Raw genomic sequence first — 13853 nt, 5'->3', positions numbered from 1 at the left:
GTTCCATCTGTTCTCCCTTAATTGTAAAATGTTAGTTACATTACATCGTGTGTTTTGATTAATGAAACTTATTTGGAGTAGTCTATCTGATCCTTCCCCTCTAAAATGCTCCACTGACTTTTAAGAATCGAGTAATTTCACTTAAAGCGGACAAATAGGCCCTTCAGCCCGGAAATAGTGAGTCTGTGATTCTGTGGGCAAGGACTCCACAGACAGAGTTGTGCATTCCAAAGATAGGCTTCCACCTAGGCCAAGCAAACATTGGGCTGCTAATAATGCAATGCCGAGACCCTGGAACTTCTTTCCATTCTTTGTTTTGTCCCCTTTTTGGATCTGACCTATCTTCTTGACTTGCAAAATAGTATGTGAAACAAAATTTAATTGAAATAAATTACACATTGTCACATTCCCACATACAGGTTGTGATAAGCCAGTGAAATCCACACTTTGATGAATTTGAGCTCTCGCTATGCCAGGAGCCTTTTGGATGTACAGGACAGGGCATCAAAGAGGTTGTTTTGCCACCCTCATCCACCACGGAGAGGTGTTTGTCCTTCAATGCTGAATTAGCAGCCAACCTTAATGGCCATAACCACAGATAACAAACAGTGTTGCCCGGTTGGACCTGGCTTCTTTTTATGAGAAAGATGCACGCATTAGCCCCTTTGACAGATGAGAAAACAGTGTGGGAGTAATTTCTGCAGTGTGGGAATAAGCCATCAGGCTGTATCACTTGCTGAGAGCTTTTGCACAGACTCTTCTGCATGATGCACAGGGATGCAGCCTCAGGAAGGTCTTGTCAATTAGGAGGAGCTTGCTCAAAGGCAAGCAGTTGTTAAGTGCTGGAATTGGAGCTGTCTGTCGCCCAAGCTGAGAACCAGGAGTTCTCCTTGCTCTTCAAAATCATTTGAATGTGTTTGGGGTAATTTGTGGCTTTTACCTATTGCTGGACGTGACATTATCTTGTTGTTTTGAAGATTCAATGAGATGTTTACCCATGACGCATACTAAGAGCTCAAATGCTGAAATTTGTCTGTGTGTGTGGGGAGAGGAGGTGTGATAGACATTACCTAGCCAAACAAAAACTTTTTTTTTTGGAGGGATGCTCATATCTTCTTACCCTTTCTAGCTTTCTGAACTTCTTTGATAGGTGAAAGGGGAAGGAGTTTGGAACGTTTGGTCTTTTGGGTAAGATTTCTGCTTGGTTTTGGTTATTGCTGTGACAAGGTGGTTGTCAGATAGGAAATAAAAAAGGATAGCCTAGGCCTTGGTCAAGTACATAGATACACTTGTGTATTTGGAGAGACCATCAGTGACCAGGATCACCCGGCAGCAAGTGACTTCCTGAGGCTGCATCCCTGTGCATCATGCAGAACAGTGTGTGCAAAAGCTCTCAACAAGTGATAAAGCCTGATGGCTTATTCCCACACTGCAGAAATTATTTCAAAAAATTCACGAGGATGCAATCTTTCCTAACATGTTCTATGAAGAAACATCACCCTGATAACAAAAAATGGAAAATATCCAACTAAAAATAAGAATTTCAGACCAATTTCGCTAATAAATATAGATGCAAAAATTCTCAACAAAATCCTAGCCAGATTACAGCTTATCATCAAAAAACTCATACACTATTATTAAGTCAGTTTCATCCCAGTGATGTTAGGCTTGTTTAACATATGCAGGTCCATAAACATTATTCACCATATCAACAGAAGCCAAACTGAAGACCATGTGGTCCTCTTAATAGATGCAGAAATAGCATTCAATAAAATCTAGCATCCTTTTGTAATTAGAACACTGAAGAGTATAGGCATACGTGGCACATTTCTTAAACTGATTGAGGCTATCTATGACAAGCTCACAGCTAATATATTACTGAATGGAGTGAAACTGAAAGCTTTTCCACTTATAACTGGACCCAGAGAGGCAAGGGTGTCCTCTCTTGCCACTACTATTCAACATAGTGCTAGAAGTGCTAGCCAATGCAATTAGGCAAGACAAGGAAATAAAGGGCATCCAAATGGCAGCAGAGGAGATCAAACACTCCTTCTTTGCTGATGATCTGATCTCATACTTAGAGAACCCCAAAGACTGGAACCACAATATTACTGTAAGTCATCAAAAACACAGTAATGTCTCAGGATATAAAATCAATGTCCACAAGTCAGTAGCCTTTGTATATGCCAATAACAGCCAAGATCAGAGTCTACTTAAGGACACAACTGACTTTACCATATCTTCAAACAAAAAAAAAAATACCTAGGAATAGACCTAACAAAAGAGGTGAAGGAGCTCTAAAAAGAAAATAATGGAAACCTAAGAAAGGAAATAGCAGAAGATATTAACAAATGAAAGAAAATACCATGCTCATGGCTGAGAACAATCAACACAGTTAAAATTTCCATACTTCTGAAAGCAATCTACCAATTCTATGACATCCCTATTAAAATACAAACATTGTACTTTCAACACTTGGAAAAAAATAAATCTTTGTTTTGTACGAAACCAGAAAAAAAACCCATATACCTAATGCAGTTCTTAATAATAAAAACAAAGCTGGGGTCAACAGCATACCAGACTTTGGGCTGCACTACAAGGCCATAGTGGTCAAAGCAGCATGATAGTGGGACAAAATTAGAGACATAGACATTTGGAATTGAATGAAAAATCAGGAAATGAAACTAACATGTTAAAACCACTTAAGCTTTGATAAACCAAAGAAGAAAATACACTGAGGAAAAGATTCCCTATTCAACAAATGTTGGTGGGAGAACTGGATATTCACATGTAAAAGACTGAAACTGGACCCGGACCTTTCTCCTGTCAGAAAAATTGATTAGGGGCAGCACCTGTGGCTCAGTGGGTAGGGCGCCAGCCCCAAATACCTAGGGTGGTGGGTTCATACCTGCTGATATAAGCCCAAAAGTTTGAGGTTGCTGTGATCTGTGACACCATGGTACTGTATCCAGGTTGACAGCTTGAGACTTTGTCTCAAAAAAAGAAAGAAAAAAAAGAAAAAAGTGTGGCACCTGTGGGTTGGACGCTGGCCCCATATAATGATAGTGGCAGGTTCAAACCCAAACCTGGCCAAACTGCAACAAAAAATAACCGGGCATTGTGGTGCATGCCTGTAGTCCCAGCAACTCAGGAGGCTGAGGTAAGAGAATCACCGAAGCCCAGGAGTTGGAGGTTGCTGTGAACTCTGACGCCATGGCACCCTACCAAGGGTGATAAAGTGAGACTCTGTCTGTACAAAAAAAAAAAAAAAAAAAAAAAAAAACAGAAAGAAAGAAAGAAAGAAAGAATAATACTTTAGGAGAGAGGAGGAAAAGAGGATTTTTTTATTGTCAGTATTAAAGCTCATATTTGTAAAATAAAAAAAGATCTAGAAATTTGTTGACAACTATGTAAATATGCCTGATAAGACTAAAATGCACTTAAAATATTTGAGGACAATTTCATATTTTTAATCACAATTAACAATGTCCTAAATTTATTTACCTAAAAGATATAATTAAAACATGTTTTAAAAATTACCTTCAAGGCTTGGTGCCTGTTGCACAGCGGTAAGGGTGCCAGCCACATACAACCAGACTGGCTGTTTCAAACCAGGCCCAGGCCTGCTAAACAACTATGACAACCACGACAAAGAAATAGCCGGGCATCGTGGCAGGAATATGTAGTCCCAGCGACTTGGGAGGCTGAGGGAAGAAAATCTCTTAAGCCCAGGAGTTTGAGGTTGCAGTGAGCTGTGATGCCACAGCACTCTACCGAGGGTGAAATAGTGAGAATCTGTCTCAAAAAAAACCCAGAAAATTACCTTCAAATACAAAATTTGTTTCTCTCTTCCAAAATAATATAGATTCAAACAATAAACACATTGTTAATTTAAGAATATATTCTTCATTGTTCACCAAGACAGGATGAAAAAAATCATTGAACACACATACACACACGCACACACACACACACACAAAGTAATAAATATTGATGGACAATGCAGGTCTTAAACATGTATGGGCAATATTTATAAAAGGAAAAACATCATAGATGCTTGCATAGGCAATACACATGCCCAATGCATATATAACTCATAAACTACAACATGCTACAGTGTACAGAGTCAAAAATTCTCATCAAATCATTAATATTCAGGTTTAAATTTTAAAAAATAAAATTAACTCATCTGAATAAACATACATTTGAAAAAGATACAACATAATATTGTTTGGGAAAAGAGTTACTAAATTTCATATCTACTATTTGAATTCTGTGCACCCAGGAAGATTGGTGCAACTTTTACACAAAATATATCAGTAATAATACAGCACTTGAAAACTAAGAAAAGCTTGTGTTTCCAAATGAAGAAGTAACAGAAATGTGTAAACTGTGTTGCAAATTATTCAAATAAAAAGAAAACATTTGGGATTAATTTATATCATCATTTAAATCTAGGCTGAGAATGATTGATAGAAATTTGAGTGATTCCTTTTTTCCTAAAATAAATTTGAACTTAAAACCATTTTAATAAATATAATATGGGGCTCGCTAGTAATGTAATTTGCTTCTTACGTAACATGTAAATTTAGCACTTTATTTCAAAACTTTTTATTCTAAGAACCGTGAACAAATTTTGCATGAAACATTTCAGAAAGTGAAAAATATAGGACAGTAAAAGAAGGAAGATGAAAGCAAAGGAGGTCTCCTACTCATATCCCCCACAGCATACTGTGAAAACCCAAACAAAGCAGCTTTTATGAGAGTTTAGGGACTTTTTTAGGTCAGTGTTTCTGAAAAAATAGTAGAGACCAAGATGAAAGAGGATGATTTTGTGAGAGCTGTAACATGACCCACTAGCAGACTTTCCAATAATAGTCCTGGCACCAGAATAAAAAATGATCATACTGTACCATAGACTCAGCTATAGCTTACGTGACCTAGGTTATGCCACTACCACCATCTGCCAAGATCCACAGGATGATTCATACCCATGTGAGTCTCAGGTAGACAGGCCTGCAGACTTGGTCCAATCTTTGGCTGCTGAATCAACATAAAACTCACCTTTTTCATCTCTCAGCCATGGTATAAAAAAAATCCTGCCCACACAGGGAGAAACATCCATCTATGCTCCTGAATCCACAACCACCAAAATTTATCTGAAATGTGTTCTTCATTTGGCCATGTAACCTGGCCTTGGTCATAATCCAGAACGAATTTTGCTCCATTTGAGGTATGTCTGGAAGCACACATATCTGTGTCCATAGAGGCAAGCCTGCTAACAATAATTTTACTGTGAATCTTAAAATTGCCTTGGTAACAATCTCCACTTGACAGCTCTAGAAGCAGTCCTGCTATCCCAAAACGTGGAAGGGGAACATTACATGGACCCAATGACAGACCTAAAGTCATTTCTCATAGGCTGAATGCAGTGGCTCACACTTGTAATTCTGGAACTCTGAGAGGTCAAGGTGGGAGGATCTCTTGAGCTCAAGAGTTTGAGACTATCCTGAGGAAGAGTGAGACCCCATCTCTACTAAAAATAGGGAAAATTAGCCAACCATTGTGGTAGGCACTTGTAATCCCAGGTTCACAGAAGCTTGACACAGGAAGATCACTTGAAGTTTCTGCGAGGTAGGTTGATGCCATTTCACTAAACATGGGCAGCAGTTAAGACTATCTAAAAAAAAAATGAAAAGACATTTTTCACAGGTGTGTATCTGGCAGTAGCCCTATGCATCAGTTGCAGACCCTCTCAGCTATAATCAGGGGTCAGTCTAGCCCATTCAACAACCTGTCCGATAAGTGAACACCTACCCACATTCATTGTATCAATGCTGCAATTGCAGAAACACTGCAGTTTTTAGTCTGAGCACCAGTCCTACGCATCAATACCTTAAAAAAATATCCTACTTCCCAGGGAATAGCCAGGATACACAACTGTATGATCCCTACCAACCATGAAACACACTCGATTCCCTATAACACCCATATTACTTAGCTTCAACCTTACTCAGCTGCAATCTCAGAAAAAAATCTCATCAGCCCAGCCACCCAAAAGAAGAAACATCTCTATAATGACTGAATGAGGTATTTGTTCCTTCAGATTCAGAGTTCAAAACCCTGGGTATCCAGACAATAAAGCATCCAGGTATCCAGACCATAAATCATCAGGCAGGTATGATCACTGTAAAGGTATCTTTTTAGGTAGAAAAGATACAAATAAAGCTCCAGTAATGAATTTCCAAGCAATGAAGATCTAAAAACTGGCTGAAGGTGGCGCCCATAGCTCAGTGGGAGGGTGCTGGCCACATACACAGGGGCTGGAGGGTTGATATCCAGCCCAGAGTTGCTAAAACAACGATGACAACTACAGCAACAACCACAAAATAGCTGGGCATTGTGGCCGGTGCCTGTAGTCTCAACTACTTGGGAGGCTGAGCAAGAGAATTGCTTAAGCCCAAGAGTCTGAGGTTGCTCTGAACTGTGACACTACAGCACTCTACTAAGAATGACATAGTGAGAATGTTGCAAAAAACAAAACAAACAAACAAAAAGGCTGAAAATGAATTTATCTAAGTGAGACACAAAAGAACCCATATAACTAAAAAAATCATAAAAGAACACATAAACAAAATAAGAATTTTAATAGAGAAATAGGAAAAAAAAACAAACAAGAGCTTCAGCTGAAGTCTACAATGTCAAACTGAAAATGTAATGGCATCATAGGAGATTCAGTTATTCAGAATACCATGTCAACAAATGCAAAGGCAGGCCAATTGAAGTTACCCTACAACAGACAAAAAAGAAATAGTAAAGAAAAAATATGTGTCTGAGAGTGCACCATTAAGTGAAGAAATATATGCATTTGTGATTTTCAAATGAGGAATAAACAGATAAAAAGTTTTTTTAAAAAAGAATATCATTCCATCAAAACTACATGGACATAGCTTTGTTAAAATCAAAGTATCTGAAGAAAACCCAATAAAAATTGCCCAGGCCAAATTTTAATTGGAAAAATCCAAAGAAAAAATGAGAAACTTTTTTGTTGAGACAATCTCACTCTGTCACCGAGTGTAAATTGCATTGTCATTATAGCTCACAGCAACCCCAAACTCTTAGGCTGAAGTGATTCTCTTGCTCCAGCCACCTACTGGGACTACAGGTGGCAGCCACAATGCCCAGTTAGTTTCTATATTTTTAGTAGAGTCAAGACCTTGCTCTTGCCCAGGCTCGTCTCAAACTCCTGAGTTCAGCCTCCAAGAATTCTAACATTACAGTCATGAGCCACCACATCCTGCCTAAAGTGAGAATTTTAAAAGCAGCAAGAGATAACAGAGTCATTAACAGATATTTTTAGGCAGAAATCTTGTAGGTGAGATGGAAGTGAAACTATATGTTTAATGTGCTAAAGGAAAAAAAAAAAAGCTATCAACCATCAAGACCATATCTGACAAATCGAACCTTCAGAAATGAAGAAGTGTTTTAAAACATTCCCACACAAAGAACATTTAAAATGTATCACTAATATATCTGCTGAAATTCTTGAAATTAAAATGGTAGATACTAATAATGAAAACATTGAAGTGTGAATTTCACTGGAAACAATAAATACAAAGTGAAATACTGAATGATAATGGTGGTGCATAAGTCACTTTTAACTCAAGTATAAAAGTTACAAAATGAAACTATTAAAAGGAAGACAGCTAAAATAATTTTTTAATGGATACACAATACAAAAAGTTGTAAAATGTAACATAAACAGTATAAAATATGTGAGGGGTGAATTTGTTGATTTTTTATGCACAGAAATTTAATTGTTATCTTAAGCTAGAATGTTCTAAGTATAAAATGTATGTAAATCTTTTGATAAACACTAGAAAAATAACTGTAGTACATACAGAAAAGTGAGCATCCAAGCATATACCAACGACAAAAAGAAATCCAAAAAATGGGAAAAAAGGAAATAAAGTATTATTAAACAAATGATATAATTATAAAATATACAGAAAAAACAAAATTACAATAGAAAGCCCTTACCTATTCAAAATTACTTTACATATAAAGAGATTCAAGTATCCGATAAAAAGACACTGTTATAAACTATGGCCTGTAAAATTGAGAGTAAAATTTAATTGCTATGATAGAAAGAAGAAGTGGGGCCTTGGGCTCGGCACAGTGACTTACATCTGTAATCCTAGTGCTCTGGGAGGTCAAGGTAGGTGGATTGCTTGAACTTAGGAGTTCAAGATTAGCCTGAGCAAGACTGAGATACCATCTTTACATAAAATAGAAAAGCTAGCTGGGTGTTGTAGCCAAGTATCTACAGTCCCAACTACTCAGGACGCTGAGGAAAGGGATCTCTTGAGAGCAAGAATTTGAGGTTGCTGGGAGCTATCATGGCACAGACCTCTGCCCAGTTTGACAAAGTGAAACTCTGTCTCAAAAAAAAAAAAAAAATACAAGTGGGGCCTTTAAAAACTGATTAGGCCATCAGGGCAAATTGATTGGATTAGGGTTTTTGTTTTTTGTTTTTTTTTTTTTAATCCAATGAGTGTGTTAGTTATCATGAACATAGTTCTGTTTTTTAAAAACAACAAGAATAACAACAGCTCTACCTGATTCACAATCTTGCTCTCTACCAGTTCTTTGGTCTCCTTCATGTTAATGCTGCAGGAAAAAGGACTTTTTCAGATGTCAGTACCATGGTTTTGCCTTGCCCAGCCTCAAGGATTGAATGTCAAATAAACTTCTATTCTCTTTGTTTGGTGGGTTTTCGAACTATTCTCTTGCCTCAGCCTCCTGAGTAGCTGGTACTTCAGGTGCCTGTCACAACTCCCTGCCATTTGTTTGCTGTCGTTGTCATCATTGTTTAACAGGTCTGGGCCAGGTTCCAACCACCATCCCTGGTGTATGTGGCCGGTGTTCCAACGACTGAGCTATGGGCGGCAAGCCAAAACTTCTATTCTTTATAGTTTACCCAGTCTGTGGATTGTTATATCACTTAAAAATGGAATAAAACAGAGATGAATGGATTTTTTAAGTCTCATATTATTCTGCTTACAAATGATTCACGTTTGATTTAAGGACAAATAGGCAAAAAGTGAAAGGATTGAAATGAAAATTTTATGCTAATTTTAAGTGAGAGTTCAGGAGTGATCATACATTATATAGCACAAAATAGTTTTGTATGAAAAATCTGTCAAAAAGTTAAAAATCATTTACTATTTATTAACAAAATGGCTAAATTGTCGAGAGGAAATATGATTAATATGTATGCAATACTAGAACTTCTAAATACATAAAGTGAACATTAGCAGAACAGTAGGAAAAAATAGAAAGAAATACAATAATAAAAAGGGATTTCACTGACCTACTTAAAACAATGAATAGATCATTTCAGAAGAACACCAGTAAATGTGCACTTATACAACACTGTAGACTAACCAGACCTAACAAATACATGTATCGCATTCCACTCAACACATATACAACCCACTAAGATTAAAATCATGAATTAGAAATACTAAATGGACTAATACTGAGGAAAAATCTTGAAGCACTAATAAAAAATCCTCCAACAAAGAGAAGGAAAAGATGGATGAATTCACAGGCAAATTCTACCAAGCATTGAAAGAAGAAATAATCGATCCTTCTCAAGCTCCCAGAAAACTAAAGGGGGGAGATACTTCCAAACTTACATTATGAGACCACCATTATCCTCATACTGAAGCCATATAAAGATACTATAAGAAAGAAAACCACAAACCATTATCTCTAATTAATGTACAAGCAGAAATTTTCAACAAAATACTAGAAATGAAATTCTACAACATGTGTAAAAGATTATATACCAAGAATAAGTAGGATTTATACTTGGAATGCAAAGATATAGCAACATATACAAACAACAAAAAAGATATACTACAAAAACAGAAATGATATAAATTATATGATTATCTCAAAATATTTATTTAATACATTTAATAAAATTCAAAGCACTTTCACAATAAAAACTTGAAATTCTATACACACAATGATATGTATCTCAACATAATAAAATCATATATATAAAGTTCTAAGGTACCATTCTCAACAGTGAAAATTCTAACAGACATTGCTTTAGTATCAGACAAGCAAATAAATGTACCCAGTCTAAGGATTTTTACTCAAAATTGTATTAGATAAAGCCAGAGAAATTAGGTAATAAAATAACAAAAGACATTCAAATCAGAAATAAAGAATTAAAACTCTTTTGCTTATAGACAAAGTAGTCAGATATAAATAACACTGTAAATATTATAACAAAATTATCTATTTATTTATGTATTTATTGATTTTCTAGACACAGAGTCTCACTTTATCACCCTTGGTAGAGTGCCATGGTGTCACAGCAACCTCAAACTCCTGGGTTTAGGTGATTCTGTTGCCTCAGCCTCCCAAGTAGCTGGAACTACAGGTGCCCACCACAACGCCCGTCTATTGTTTTGTTGCAGTTTGGCTGGGGCTGGGTTTGAACTCACCACCCTCAGTGTATGGGGCCGGCACTCTACCACTAAGTCACAGGCAGTGCCCACAAAATATTTAGAGATAATAAACCCATTCACTAAATTTGTAAGTCAACATTCAAAACTGACTTGAATTTCTAAACTCTAAAAACAAACTATCTGAGAAAAGGTTAAGAAAACAATCCTACTTACAATAAAATTAAATACTACAAAATTTTAATAAATCAGCTTGGTGCCTGTAACTATGCAGCTAGGGGGGCTACGACATACAAAAGGACTGGTGGGTTCCACCCTGGCCTGAGTCTGCCAAACAACAATGACAACTACAACAAAAAAATAGCTGGGTATTGTGGCAGGTGCCTGTAGTACCAGCTACTTGGGAGGCTGAGGCAAAAGAAACACTTAAGTCCAAGAGTCTGAGTTTGCTATGATCTGTGACACTACAGCACTCTACCTAAGCCGATTAAAAAAAATTAATTAATCAATCTTGCTGGGACAAGTAGTTAGCCACATGTGAAAGACTAAAACTAAACACATACCCCTCACCACCCACAAAAATTAACTCGTGATGCATAAGAAATTTTAATGTAAGATACAAAACTATAAAACACTAGAAGAAAGTGTTCTTCATCTTACTAGCTAGGGAAAGAATTTATGAAGACCTCACTGGAAATTGTAGCAACAAAATAAATAAATGGAAACTAATAAAGTTAGAAAACAGGAAAGAATACATTGAACAACAGAAACTAACTTATAGAATGGGAGAAGGTATCTGCATGCTACAAATCCAACAAAGTGTTAATGACCAAAATCTACAAAACACTCCAGCAAAGCAACTTGAAAAGGTAAAACAGCCCCATTGAAAACTGGTCAAGAGAAAGAAAAAGAAACTTTTCTCATGAGGACTTATGAATGTCTAGCAAACACATGAAAAAATTGATCATCATCCCCAATCATGACAAAAATGCAAATCGAAACCACCTCAAGATACTACCAGAGATACCACCTAACCTCAGAATCACCTACAACACATGATGAGTGACCAGAGAAGCAAACACTCATGCAGTGCTGGTGGGGAGAAAAACTAGTATAGCTTCTGTAGGAAAGAGGTATGGAGATTGCTCAAAGATCTAAATGTAGGCCTACCATTATATCCAGCAAACCCGTTCTAGGTTATCTGCCCGAAAGAAAAAGTCATTATGCCCATAAGGACATTTTCACTCAAATGTTATATATAGAAACACAATTTACAACTGGAAAGATGTGGAAATAATCAAGGTGCCCTTTACCACAGGAATGGACTAATAAACTATGGTATATGTATACGATGGACTAGTATGCAGCCATGAAAAGATGGCAATTTTATAGCTTCTGTAATAATCTGGAGGGATTTGGTGAACATTATCCTAACTGAGGTATCACAATAATGAAAAAAATGAGCATCACATGTACCCAATACCAAATTAGAACCAGTAGATTAACAACTCCATGCTGCCTCTTTGCCTTGACCTGACAAGGGAGGCCCATTTGCTGACTACAGTGAATGTGTCCTGCTCTGCAAACTTTCTTAGTCTGTCATCCTGCCTTTCTCTTCTTCAGTAAACCTTCTTCCATGCTTTCCTTACTTAGAGGTGTATGGTCATTTTTATCCAAGAGCATTCTAAGAACTGAGGACCCAAGCAGTTCTCAGAAACCCTGACATTTTAGGATTCAAGCAGATGCCCTGAAACCCAATATTTTTGGTGCTCTGTGACTTCGATAAACCTGACTTGGATTAATTCTGCCTAGCTAAGCCAACTCACCTTTTTAATAAAGACCTTCACTCCGATGACTAGGACTGAAAAAGGTTATTGAAGTTTTCCAAAGACTTCTAGAGATCTCCATATTCCTAAACTTCCTTGGAGGATCTCAAATACTGTTCAAATGGAATTCTGCTGTGAAACCATCAGATAAATAGTTCTTCATTGGCTCTCCCCTGAATTCATCCCATATTGGAGACATTTAACAGCCCAAGAAGCTGAAAGGCTTGGCACAAAATTCCAGGGATGAGGACTAAATGCCACTTGCAAATCAGCTCCTGGTATAGTAGCCAAAATCAAATGCACGACCCAACAGCCTCCAGCAAAAGAGAGATACTGGGTGCATGGCAACCAAACATACTAGGTGCAAACCTCTAACTGGACAAACTGCTGATCCCGGGGAGATGCCCAAATTGCCCAGGATTCAGCCAGCTGGGCTTCCCATTGTGCAGGCTGCCTCCACAAACTGGCACTTATGTTAATTACTCTTTTAGCCTGTAATGGAATAGCAGCTGCTCCTGGAGTAGCCACAGGGGCCATAGGAGGTGCATCCTAGGCCTCCCTAAATGTCAACAGTTCCTGAAATAAAAACAGATAAATAAATAGCACATTGACCAAGTGGCCAAGGGCAGAGTTTCTAGGATCCAGGTACTCCCACTCCACCAGAGAGAAATATATGCCCACATAACTGCATATCACTAACCCCTGAATAAATGAATAAAATGGAATTTAAGGCATGAAACAATAAAAATCCTCAAAGAAAGCATAGGAAAAACATTGGAAGATATTGGCCAGGGGAAAGACTACATGAAGAAGACTGCCATGACAATTGCAACAACAACAAAAATAAACAAATGGGACTTCATTAAACTGAAAAGCTTCTGTACAGCCAAGGAGACAACAACCTAAGCAAAGAGACAACCTACACAATGGGAAAGGATATTTGCATATTTTCAATCAGACAAAAGCTTGATAACTAGGATCTATAGAGAACGCAAATTAATCCACATGAAAAAAGCCAACATTCCCATATATCAATGAGCAAGAGACATGAATAGAACCTTTTCTAAAGATGACAGACGAATGGCTAACAAACACATGAAAAAATGTTCATCATCTCTATATGTTAGAGATATGCAAATCAAAAGAACCCTGAGATATCATCTAACCCCAGTGAGAATGGCCCACATCACAAAATCTCAAAACTGCAGATGCTAGCGTGGATGTGGAGAGAAGGGAACACTTTTACACTGCTGGTGGGACTGCAAACTAGTACAACCTTTCTGGAAGGAAGTATGGAGAACCCTCAAAGCACTCAAGCTAGATCTCCCATTTGATCCTGCAATCCCATTACTTGGCATCTACCCAGAAGGAAAAAAATCCTTTTATCATAAGGACACTTGTACTAGACTCTTTACTGCAACTCAATTTACAATCGCCAAAATGTGCAAACAGCCTAAATGCCCACCAACCCAGGAATGGATTAACAAGCTGTGTTATATGTATAAAATGGAATACTATTCAGCTATTAAAAAAATGGAGACTT

Source organism: Nycticebus coucang, unplaced genomic scaffold (assembly GCF_027406575.1).
Source record: "Nycticebus coucang isolate mNycCou1 unplaced genomic scaffold, mNycCou1.pri scaffold_50, whole genome shotgun sequence".
Taxonomy (NCBI): domain Eukaryota; kingdom Metazoa; phylum Chordata; class Mammalia; order Primates; family Lorisidae; genus Nycticebus; species Nycticebus coucang.
This window is presented reverse-complemented; position numbering follows the sequence as displayed.